Source organism: Haliotis asinina, chromosome 12 (genome assembly GCF_037392515.1).
Source record: "Haliotis asinina isolate JCU_RB_2024 chromosome 12, JCU_Hal_asi_v2, whole genome shotgun sequence".
Classification (NCBI taxonomy): domain Eukaryota; kingdom Metazoa; phylum Mollusca; class Gastropoda; order Lepetellida; family Haliotidae; genus Haliotis; species Haliotis asinina.
The window spans coordinates 33,926,934-33,940,388 of NC_090291.1; the positions used below are offsets into that span (position 1 = coordinate 33,926,934).

Below are 13,455 nucleotides of genomic sequence, written 5' to 3' on the forward strand. Positions count from 1 at the left end.
CTGGATCAAAGATATATCTTAACTCAATCAACCAATGATACTTTATTCTGAAGGAATCTGATCTCTGTATTTCCTCCAATTATATCATCTTTCATCTTGCTCAATGGATCAAACCCATGGATCAAAAGTCAGTATTATCATATCTGTAATTTTCATATTGAAGCAATGGAATTGGTGGTCTTGTGGTTAAGGCAATGTCTTGTGAGTGTCTGAATTCACCATGTGGACAAAAGTGGTGGGTTCTTTGGAATTTATTAAAAGCGAATTTAATATCTTGAACACGTGATCTGACAATTTTCTTTGAACAAAGGTGAGGGGAGGTGAAATCAGGTTCAAGGTCACATTCAAGATAATTATTCTACTGCTTGCATGTATGTGTGCATGCATTAGTATGTGTATGCATGCATGTGCGTATCTGGTTTTTCTTTTACAAGGACAGATTTGTGATCAGGTTGTATTGTGCAAGCCCACAGAGATGCAGTGTAGCTGATCAAGGTATCATCATGTATACTTGGGCTGTGGATTGGTAAATAAATTGTACTGCAAAATATTGTGATTTTGGCACCCATATTCTCATACATTATAAGTTGAAAATAATAGAGGAGCGCTCAGGTAATCAGAAAACAGCACTTATGTGTGAGGTAAGATAAATTGCGATATATTGCGTGTGACTGTCAGTGACACCAGTTGTACATGCAGGGCCTATAAAAATATGCTTAATGGTTGAGATAACAGAAACTTTGAATTTATATTTGATTTTGAGGAATTTCAGTTTCCTTTTCATAAAATGTATTGAACCTAAAGCATGCTGTTTTGTCAATTACAATGTAAAACCAGTGCGAATGAAAGTCTGTGTAGATTAACTTCAAACATAGAAATAATGACAAAACTTTATAAACAGTTTATTACCCAAAATATTGGTTTTAAAAAAAAAAGACACTGCAACATGTATTGTTTGAAATGAGCACTGCAATACGCCAGTCCTAATAGATAATTAGACCCAATTCAAATCAAGCCAATCCCCTTTTTATTTTTTTAAATACTGGATATAAAGAAGTACCAACTTTCAATCACTCTTGGTTCAAGTGAGAGAGTGAGTTTGGTTTAACACTGCTTTTAACACTGTTCCTGTTAATTATGTCGGAGTAGGGCCTGAAGTAGTGCAGGTGCCACATGTACCACTTTGGTAAAAGTGACAAGCACTGTTACACTGTGGACACACCTGACAACATAATCAGGACAAAAAGAATCATAGGGTCACAGGTTCAGGGCAGTACTACAGGCTGCAGCTGCAAAAAAATGTGTGCCTTACTTTCGTAAGAATTGAACTTGGATCAGACTAACCTTCCCTTCAGCAGGTTAACACTTTATCCACTTGACCACACAGGTGGTCTGACTTGAACAAAGAGTGAGTGAGTGGGTTTCTAGCTTGGGTGGATGAGTGAGTAAGTGAGTGAGTGAGTGAGTGGGTTTCTAGCTTGGTTGTTTGAGTGAGTGTGTGAGTGAGTGGGTTTTTAGCTTGGGTAAGTGAGCATGTTTCTAGCTTGGGTGAGTGAGTGAGTGAGTGAGAGAGTGTGTTTCTAGCTTGGGTGGACAGATGAGAGAATTAGTAAGTGAGGAGTGAGAGGGTGTGTTGGTGGGTTGATGAGCAAGCTTAGTTCTAAATCATTTTTAGCAATATTCCAGCAGGAGACACAGCAGGAGAGCACGACTGGAGACACCAGAAATGGGTTTCATAGGTTGTACCCATGTGACGAATCGAACCCAGGTCTTCAGTGTGATGAGTGTATGGTTTAATCTCTAAGCCACCCCACTGCCCCACCCCAAAAGTGTGGGAATGGCTTATACTTGAACCACATTACAGCTAACTTACAGTAAGACAACTTTAGGCAAAATGGAAATTCAAAACTGATCGAAGTCTAAACACTTTGGAGTTCACAAATCCAAAGATAATGCTGGCTGGCATGGTAAGGGAGGTAATTAAAAACAACAAATAACAGATTCCTCAGACAAATGGGCCAAAGTGAATGAGTGAGTGAGTGAGTGAGTGAGTGAGTGAGTGAGTGAGTGAGTATGGCTTAACATCCACTATAGCAATATTCGTGACAGTGGAATCAAACAGGAATCTGCTTTGTGGGCAAATGACACTGCCAAACATCCCAAAGACCATTATCATTTATCTATTAATGCCTTGATGCTGTTTTCTTTTAATTTCCTGTTGACTCAATGTGCACTATTGTTTTACAGATATCTTTAACAAAACTAGCTAGGTAGGTGTTGTCTGGCACATTACAGCTTACAGATGAGGCAGACCTCTATCAACATGGAGATACACTTCCAGCAACATGTTAACCTGTCTTTGAAGTACTACCACTTGACTCACTCTTTACAGTATCAAATATCGAGATGTTTGGCAGGATAGGAATTCATTTAAAGTGCTGCACTGCTTTCTGTTGACACTCCTTCTCAAGGTTACACAAAACCAGATATTTTTCCTTTCATTGTAATTATATATACTCCTGGAAACAAAAAAGGGAACACCTGAAAGTACAAGTGTTCCCTCATCATTTTCCAGGTTTCTTCACAAGCTTTGTGGTGCACTGTGGGTGAAATTCTGGAGAAAAGTAAGGACTTTGTAGACTGTAATAGCTGTGTGTGTACAGTTTCATTAAGGGATTTAGCACTGTAGTAAGGGCTGGGCAGTAGGGAACAAAATGACGCTCAGTGACTATGAGACAGACTAAAAGGAGAACCAGTGAGCTGGGAGATTCCGTATGTAGGGAATTCAAAACTTGCATCAATTAGAGATTCAGCATTGCAGTAATGGCTGGGTAGCTGGGAAAACAATGTGGTTCGGGGACTTGGATACAGATTACCCAAAGTGATATAGGTCTGTTCTGGTTCAAATCTTTGATTTGAATGAGCTTGGGGTTTGTACTCACAAACCTAGAAACATAATCAGCGGCAAACTGGGATTCAAAACAACAATCTTCAGTTTCCGGTGTCCCTTGGAGACCAAACCTCCACAACCAACTGTGTTGATTACTATGCCACCTGGGTCACAATGATCAAAGGAATGGTTTGCTTTCTTTGTTTATACAAACATCAGTTTACCTGCAAAAGAGCTGTATCCTGTTCTATCTAATCTGATTTAATGAGCATACTTCTTTTTTGTTTGTGACGACATTTACATTTGGATGAACGCATTACTTAATTGTTAAACCGAATTAAATTTTCCTGTGATGTACAATGGTGGTGATATTTACACAACTTCTTCAACAACCTTGAACATGCCATAGCGGTACTGACATTTAGTTCCATGAATAGAGTTAGAATCATTAAAAATACACAAAAGACATATATCTACAAAGCAAATCCAATCTTTAATTCCTGCTACATCTGAAGCAGTCATGCCAAATCATTGTGGACTTGGGCAGGGCCCACGTGCACAAAGCAATCTTAGTGCTACGATGATTGCAACTCCCATTTTCCAACACAAGCTTACGATACGTGTAGCGCCAAGACCGCTTTGTTCAAGTGGGCCCTGGATCCTTGTTAAACCTACCATAGAAAACTTTCCCACTATACAGAAAAACGCAGAAAAGCCCACATTAACCATAGAAATAGAAACACAAATACAATACCTTGCTACCGAAACGGCAAAAATGACAACTTTAAATTGCTAAGACTGGAGCAAAAAACGAAAACCCTGCAGCTTCGATTTCACGCATGCGTACATGTATAAGGAAGTTTTAAACGCATGTTGCCATTTCTAGTTTGAACAGAAGTTACATTCCATTGTTGCAGTATTTCTGTTGTGTTATGTGGCAGTTATCATCATTGTGCTTGTGTGTACACTTGTTTAGTTCGCTTTTCACTTGTATGAAATGTTTGACAATAATTATTTTGAAATATCCAAAATGTTTTCTATGCGAGGCAATGCACAGCTGCTCGGAAATATGACAGAAACGAGGATTGTAAAGCGCAGGAGCAGTAGAGGTCTACTGATGTTAAAATGTTGCAGGTTCATAGGTTTTTTTTGGTTGTCGTTTTTACTGTTGCAGTAGCGAGGTCATATGTTTATGTACTACTTCCACGATTAATGTGGGCTTTTCTGCATATTTCTGCACAGTGGGAAAGGTTTCTTTGGTAGGCCTGAAAGACAGAAGGGGTCGGTGCTTCAGCTGGGAGCCACAAGGTAGTGAGGATGGAGTGAGTGAGTTTAGTTTTATGCTGCACCCAGCAATATTCCAACCATATGGCGGTGGTCTGTAAATAATCGAGTCAGGATCAGACAATCCACTGATCAACAGCATGAACATCAATCTGTGCAAGTTGGAACTGATTACATGTGACAACAAAGTTAGCAAGCCTGACCAGCCGATCCCTTTACTCTCACAACGAGCATGAGTTATTGAACACCAATATTCTAACCCTGTCACAGATTTCCATCTATATGACAATGGTAAGTAAATAATCAGTCTGGACAGATAATCCAGTGATCAACAGCATGAGCATCAACCTGGGCAACCGGCATATGATGACATATGACAAACAAGTCTGGTCACATGCCCTCTTATGACAAATATGGGCTGCAGAGACCAGGTTTAGCATGGAACGTCACAGATTGATAACGTAAGGAGGAAAAGTGATATTGATTGATTGCAGGATTCTTACAGAATTTCAAGAAATAAATTTAAGACTTTGTAAGGCCTTTTCAAAGCTTTTCTGGGCAACAATAAGGCCAAAAAATCAATAATTATATTAGTAAACCTAATAAAAAATAATAAAAAACCCCACAACTTCTGAGCACTTTTAGGTTTAATCTGAAATTCAAAGACAGCATAATGCAAAACCTTACCAAGATAGATATCAAGGTTTAAGTCAAGGTCTAAGGTCTGTAGCCATCCAAACACCATGAACGTCAATGAAAGAATATATTAGGAAAGTATCTTCATACTCACAAAACAAACTCTAAAAACAGCTTAAGCAAATCTATATTACAAACACCCACACATTAGATGTTACTTGGCGGACACAATCTTCACTTCATCAGGACTGTATGAACCCTTGATTGACATCCCTTGTTTCTCTTGTTTGACAACAGCAATTGGAACATGATCGAAACATTACATCATACCAGAACAATGAAGATAATGAAGACTACGCCATTCTGGATAACAACATCTGGCAGTGCTGCAGCCAGAGTATGTATACAAATAAAACAACATGAAAAAATTCTGAATCAATTTTACTTGTCATTTCAAAATTATGTTGTTACTGGTTGTGATTTCTGGTGAAAATTCTTCTGTCCTTTTGGCTAATCCATGTTAGTCCATACTTTTGAAATCAAAGTTTGACATTAAACAACGTGCTCTCAAATATAATTGTTGCTCCAATTGGTCATTATAAAGCATCAAGGTCAGTACATTCCCGCAGCTATGCAGTCGAGCTGCAGGAATGAATCTTGCATATTCCATTGTGTGCGTGCATATGTGTGGTAAGATATAACAAACCATTGTGTTTAGTTTCTAGGCCATTTTCTGTATTGTTTGCATCCGATCATTTATATTCATATAAATGTGCATAACTACAGATAAATGTCTGCGTGCGCACGTGCGTGCATGTGTGCATGCTCGTGCAAATCCAGACTAACACTGTTAGACTCAACAGTGTTCCCCCTATTCACTAGGATACCATGTCAGTTTAACATAGGCATTCCTTTCAGACATCTTGTAATGAATTTGAACATCCTCGCTTCCTCCGATCAATGGCAACCGAATCAACAACATATTTTAACCCAGCAACGTTTCGATGACTACAACCACTTTTGGATTGATGACGGTGTAAGAATCTATTCCAAAACATCATTCCATGCAGTTCACACGAAGCTGTTATTAATAAATGTGTGATTTTCATTACTGACTCACAAATTTCTAGAATACCAATAAAACAATTAAGAAAACAAGAGTCATCAGAAGATGACATATCCCCCCGGCCCCCACATGTTTGAATGGACAAATCATCTGACAGTTACTCATTGTGTTTTTATGCTAAGTTTGAATTGTTTCCATGTAATTCATGAAAATTATAAATGCCATATATCTGTAATCAGCAAAGTCACAATTGTTTCTAGATCTGTCTCATATATCTGTCAAGATCTGTAGAAAGATATGAAATGGTTTTCGAGTTGTGCTCTGGGAACAAAGCCCATCCCTCCATTTTGAGTCCGAAACATTTCCATGGTAAGCAAGAAAATAATACATCACAAAAACCTTTAAAAACCAAAACGCACCACTTTGGGGTCTGCCACACATCTCTGCCAAGTTCTACAGACAGATATTAAGAAGTTTTTGAGTTCTGCTCTGAAACGAAACACCTCTCTCACTTTCAATGGAAACCAAGAAAATAATAAATCACAAGATCCTGTACATAGCAAAAGGCACCACTACAGGTTCTGATTTATATATCTACCAAGTTTTGCAGAAAAATATTGACTGGCTTTTGGGTTCTGCTATAGAAACGAAGCCCATTCCTCTATTTTGAGACTACGTCTGAAACGTTTCCATGGAAACCGAGAAAATAATAAATCACAAAAACCTGTAGAGAGCAAAAGGCAACACTTTGGGGTCTGCAACACATATCTGCCAAGTTTTACCAACAGACATGAAGAAGTTTTTGAGTTCTGCTCTGAAATGAAACACACTTCTCACTTTTGAGAGTAAGTCAAAAATGTTTCCATGGAAACTGAGAAAATAATAAATCACTAAAACCTGAAAATAGCAAAAGGCACCACTATTGGTTCCAATTGATATATCTATTTAAGTATTGCAGAAAAATATTGAATGGTTTTTGAGTTCTGCTCCGGAAACAAAGCCCATCCCTCTATTTTGAGACTATGTCCAAAACGTTTCCATGGAATTCGAGAAAATAATAAATCACATAAACCTGTACATAGCAAAAGGTACCACTTTAGGTTCTGATTGATATATCTACCAAGTTTTTAAATATTGAACGGTTTTTGAGTTCTGCTCCAGAAACGAAGCATACCCCACCATAAGACTAACACCAAAATGTTACATGGAAAAACAAACAAAATACAAATGCCAAAAATGCTGGGGAGATTAAAAAAATTGCCCTGTACTTTTGATTCCAAGCCTCTAAAATGCCAATCGATAAGTTGACTTTTTGTTATTTACCGTGTTGTTTTTTTTTGTGTGTGTTTTCATTCAGTATGTATGCATGATTTACCATTACTACGCCAAATGGTAAAATCATCCCTCAAGGAAATATAGAGCTTGTAATGGAATTACAATGCCCTACTCAAAGCACTTTGTAAAGGCCACTTCAGTCGCGCTTTTCTCTACTTGACAGGCCAAAAAGGCATAAATATTTCTCCATCCAAAATGCAACCCCCTCAGCCCCCACCCCCACAGCTCAACAGCCTACTGTGAAATAATTTCTAACACTTCCCCCTTTGACATACAATCGATTTCCATGAAGAGACACCTGGCTACAGACTCTAACATGACACGAACATCCACTCAACACCCATTAGTACTGGAAGTCAAGACAGTATGTGGGGATTAGAACAGAGAGATGAGGGTGTTGGGACAATGGACACGAGGTTGATGGGTGGCACTGTTCAGGCTGGGGACTGTGGAGGTGGGGGTGTATGGGAGAGAGTTAGGGTTGCAGGGTTGGGGACTGAAGGTGAGAGGGTTGCAGGGTTGGAGACTGGAGGTGAGAGGGTTGCAGGAGTAGGGATTTGAGATGAGAGGGTAACAGGAGTGGGGACTGGAGATGAGAGGGTTACAGGAGTGGGGAGCGGAGGTGAGAGGGTTGCAGGAGTGGGGAGTGGAGGTGAGAGGGTTACAGGAGTGGGGAGTGGAGGTGAGAGGGTTACATGTTGGAGTGGGGACTTGAGATGAGAGGGTTGCAGGAGTAGAGAGTGGAGGTGAGAGGGTTACAGGAGTAGGGACTCGAGATGAGAGGGTAACAGGAGTGGGAACTGGAGAAGAGAGGGTTACAGCAGTAGGGACTGGAGGTGAAAGGGTTACAGGGGTGGGGAGTGGAGGTGAGAGGGTTGCAGGGGTGGGGAGGGGAGGTGAGAGGGTTACAGGGGTGGGGAGTGGAGGTGAGAGGGTTACAGGGGTGGGGACTGGAGGTGAGAAGGTTACAGGGGTGGGGAGTGGAGGTGAGATGGGTACACTGGGGCTGCAGGGATGGAGACTGAGATGACAGAGACTTCACAAAGTTTACCCATTGACAGAAACCTGATCTTCAGAGTTATTTGTGAACACTTTAACCACCCTAGCTACGTTAACGACCTATTCTCACCCTAAATCCCTACAAGCTTGATCTACATAAAATCAGTCATGATGTTTGAATAAAATGTGGAACATATTATAAATTAGCTTGAATCTTCAAACATTGTGTTCCTTCAGAAATCCACTTGAGGATATGGCTTTTGCCCTTATGGAATTTTTTTCTTTCAAGCACTAGAAACAGTGCTAGTATAGAAGTCACTGTCTATTTAGTGGAAATAGCACACACAATAAATACACAAGTAAACGAGGATGATATTTAATTAAAAGTATTCTACAATTAAAATATTTTACAAAAATTACAATAATTTGGTCCTGAATATGGTTGTAACAGAGAGAGAGAGATAAAAGGCACTGATGAACTTCTTGTGATAAATATAGTTGGTTTAATTAAACCTGACAGATGGACAAAGACCATGGACAACTAGTATTATACTTTTGCATTGAAAGACTTGTTATCTAGCCACACATAACCCAACAGAAAGCCTGAAGTCATCACTGAACCAACACCTGTGAAATAGTCACAGGCTGCACCCACATGTACTCCACACAATGCAATACACACCACAGCCTCTCCATTCATTCAAGCCAGCTTAAAGGGGCCAGTAGTTGGTCTACTAGTCTTATAGATAGAGCGTCGCTTCTATTGATTGGCTGATGTTGGAGCATCAACATCGGTAGTGTTGAGGCTGGTACTGTGAAGTGTACGATCTGCATCAGGTTTACTGTCCTTTCTCTTGACTCTACCAGTAGCAGCAGAGCTAATGACTTAATCAGTGGCTTCGCACGAGTGCAGTCCAGGATTCATCTTAACACTAATCGGACTGATTCCTACAAATTTTTCTGTCAATTTTTTTTTTCACCATTTCTAAAATCTGAAGTAATTCTTTTTTGCGTCAGATGTGACATGTGAGCTAGTCATTCATCTGTGAACGAAGAGTTTTATTAAGTTCAAACCTGGGATTTGTTTCAACGGACGCACTCTCTCAGATCCTCAGGACTACTTCAAATGATGCTGCCCTAAATTCAAGACCTCCTTCAAGACAGGATAGTTCTCAATCTTAAGGTAAGGTCTTATAATACTCTTCTTTTCTCTAACAACTCTCATACAATGAGACAACTTTTCCTTTTCTCTGTAAACTCTATATCCATTTTTGCTACCAACACTGATGCCCAAACATTTCCAAACTTTCCTACAATGAGATAAATTTTCCTTTTCCCTGATAGCTTTCATATCCATATTTTTTATACAAAAAATGATACCAGAACATTTCGTTAGTAATACATTTAAATCAAAGTCATATCCAAACGCTAGGAATCTAACACCGTCAAACAAATTAAAAGTCTCTAACAAATTTTTCAAAATGGACTAAGGTGGGTCAGACAAACAGCTTCTGCTTCAGCAGAAGAGGTGAGTGAGTGAGTGAGTTTAGCTTTTTGCCACACTCAGCAATATTCCAGCTATATGGTGGCGGTCTGTAAATAATCGAATCGGGACCAGACAATCTAGTGATCAACAGCATAAGCATCAATCTGCACAACTGGGAAATGACGACATGTGTTATCCAAGTCAGTAAGCCTGACCACCCGATCCTGTTAGTTGCCTCTTACAACAAGCATAGTCACCTTTTATGGCAAACATGAGTTGCTGAAGGCCTATTCTACCCATGATCTTTACAGGTTCCAACTGCAGGGACATGACGATGGGAATGACAGTTAGATACATAATGGTTTCACGTTCTGTGCTGATCCAGTTGATTTTATTATGAAACAAAGAACTTCATAAAATATCTTCTCATCAGTAGTATGAAAAGTGCTTAAATTACAAGTGATAAAGTGGGCTATTTGACGGATATTTGTCTTAATGTAAATTCGTTATAGATTATTCTGAAGTTTTAAAAATTTGTGCCTGTATTGACTGAATTTATCAACTGAATGTTGAAACAGAGAGAGCACAGCAAGTGATAGTAGGAATTCAAATATATTTCTGGGGACAGTTAGTCTTGGGATTTGGGAATTCTGCTTCAGTGATTCTGAAAAAGAGATTCAGTGAACTGAGCCATCAGATTCATTGATATTAATGTCACGTCACTGTGTCATTCATATCCACTAAATGATATGGTGCTCACAATATCAACCACTAGTTGGTCTGAGCTTGATTATTTAGAAGCACCTTCAAACAGCTTGAATATTGCTGAGCAAGGAGTGAAAGAAAAGAGTTTAAATCTTTCTCATCATCCACTGTTGTCATCCATCAGATCTGATTCTTTAAACAAGATTTATCACTATTTTACAAAGGCTGCGTGCGTCTAAGTTTACCATCCTCCCTATATCAAGTTCTCCACGTCATTATAATGACATAACCTGTTGAATAAATCACACTTAGGCTCAGGCAGCTGATAATGTCATGGATGGTCCATTACACCTGTACAATGAGAGATTCCTATTCTTGCTAATAATGATAGATAAAACATAAGGTTGTTGCTTCATCACGTCCTGTGCTGAAATTCTTTATGACACAATGCCTTAAGACATGCAAATCCTGTTCCAGTTGATACTCTACCTGATAACATATGTAGTTTTATGACTAAAGTCATGAATATTGCACAAATACAGACAACTCAGTGTGTGTGTGAGAGAGAGAGAGAGAGAGAGAGAGCATGTGAGACATTAAATGAGTGTGTGTGCATGTGTGTGAGAGAGAGAAAGAGAAAGAGATTGAATGAATGTGTCTGTCTGTCTGTCTGTCTGTATGTGTGTGTGGTAAGATATATTGTAAACCAAAAGTTACTGTGTTCTGTAATCTGATTGGTTGAAAAACATGATTAAATGGTATTAGATTCCCGGAAACTGAAAGACTATTCACCGCGTATTGACACGTAAACAACTGTTTTGTTGTGTCATCAACAGTGGTGACGTCATTCAAATCATATTGTGACGTAAAGTTAGAATGACGTCACAAATGAGCACCTCCAGATGCTACCATAAAAACCAGCTGAAACGGCCAGCTGATGACACTTCACTGCTGTGTCCGTATTCGATGTGAACGAGTGCAGACACTAAAACCCCTTTGGTTTACTTTTGTGTTTACAATGTCCATAAACATCATGTGTTGGCCAATTTCCGGGTGTTATTGAGTATTTGAAGCACGGGCATATTTCATTTGAAACCTCCGGCTGACGCCGTCGGTTCCAAATGCATTCCCGTGCTTCAAATACTCAATAACACCCGGAAATTGGCCAACACATGATGTTTATCTCCTAAATGAACCATTGTTTTTCATTTCCAGGCGATTTTCTGTATCTGTTGTTTGCATTATGTAACAATCAATATGTACATAACCCATGTATATTCATAAATGTACATAACTACCGATAAATGTGTGTGTGTGTGTGTGTGTGTGTGTGTGTGTGTGTGTGTGTGTGTGTGCATTCGTGCGTGTGTGCTCATGCAAATCCAGACTAACAACAGTGTTCCCACTATTCACTAGCATACCATGCCAGTTTATCATAAGACACTCCATTCAGACATCTTGTAATGAATTTGAACAAACTCACTTCATCCCATCAATGTCAGCCCAATCAACAACATACTTGATCCCGACAACCAATCCTCCATTTTCCACGGATGATCCACTAGACCGTGGCCAAGTCACAAACAGGATGCATGGCATTTTATGAGCTATGCACACGTTGCGATCACAGGTTTGGGGCCGTGTAAACAACATAATGCATGTTAAGTCTCATATATCATCAAAGTTACCGAAGTAATGAAAGTTTTGATTACAAGTTAACAGATTTTTAGGCTAAACATTTGTGTACGAGAAATATATTTTGATATGTTCTGTGAACAGAAAAACAGTTTCGTGACTTGAGGCGCGAACAAAACTGGTCATATGATATACAAATTCTAAACATATGATATACAAACTCTAAACATATGATATACAAACTCTAAACATATGATATACAAACTCTAAACATATGATATACAAACTCTAAACATATGATATACAAACTATGTCATGTCTATCATAATGATGTCATGATATCTGTAATGACAAAACAAGCTGTAACATATTTTACAAGACGGCAACAGGCCAATCAGAGAACTCACATTTTGCTCAAGGATACTGATTAGTTTTGACATGAGTTAATGAAAAGAATTAGAAAAATGCTGTCAAATTCGATTTAGGTTCTATTTCTGAAAAATTGTCGAACAAATTGTTTGACAAACTACTAACCGGATCTTCAAAATAATAAATTTTGTTTCAATTTCACACTCTCTGGACAAGTTGTTTTAGTGCAACAGCTGCAAAACTGATGCAACTGTTAACAACACAATTACAAATGGCCAAACATTGACAAGACTGCTATTTCGCATTATGTCAATCCATGAACACTTTCTGTCATAATATTATGAAGCAATGCCCTACTCATTTACAAATCTCCCAGCTATGTTTTAAAAAGAGATGCATATTTTAACACAACATGAAGAAACAGAGCCGTTACACATGATAGATTACAGGAAATTAGTTCAGTTGGGTCGTCCAGTCACGTTGTATGGAGACACTTTGCATTATTTCAGCTAAATCAATGCAAGAAATGAAGTGTTAGAATACGTTAAAACGAGGTTTTACTCGACTGAACAAACGTGCATTCAGTACGCACTAATGTTGAGAATGGATGCAGATAAAAAATTCACCGCGTCCACGGGGCCGTATAATATTATTCATTGTACCCACAACACATCTATGACTTTGTAAAGAGTTTGGCTGTTTCTTTCTGAGCAGTTATGTGCATCATTTCATTCATCAGTCCACATGATCAATGATTCATTCCCAGTTCTCTGGATATTATCAAATGGTAATGTGACTTTCCTACACTATTACCACACAGGAGCTTCCTTTAGCCATCAAGGACCAGAAAAATGATAATTAGGTGTCCCCAGGCCACATGACAGGGACAGATACAGGAATTTGGAGAAGGGGGTGATGCATATACATCATGATGTCCAAAGGTTTGGGGGAAATGATCCTCAAGGACTTTAGGGGAATCTGGGGAAGGGAGGTGGATTTTACACCCCTGTGCCACTCCTCTGGATTTGCTCCAGCATGCTTGCTACCTGG

General features: G+C 39.0%; 2 protein-coding genes across 3 annotated transcripts in view; one reads left to right on the top strand and one right to left on the bottom strand.

Moving 5' to 3' along the window:
* Positions 1–13,455, bottom strand: part of LOC137257987 (leucine-rich repeat and coiled-coil domain-containing protein 1-like) — a 489,406-nt gene that overhangs the window by 232,507 nt on the left and 243,444 nt on the right. The window lies entirely within an intron of this gene.
* The window catches only part of LOC137257990 (FMRFamide receptor-like), a 53,329-nt gene continuing 48,805 nt past the window's right edge, over positions 8,932–13,455 (top strand). Inside the window, exon 1 of one of the 2 annotated variants that reach the window (XM_067795515.1) lies at positions 8,932–9,393. The gene's annotated coding sequence lies outside the window, so the exon portion shown is untranslated. The remainder of the gene's footprint in view (positions 9,394–13,455) is intronic. The other variant, XM_067795518.1, reaches the window with a different exon arrangement.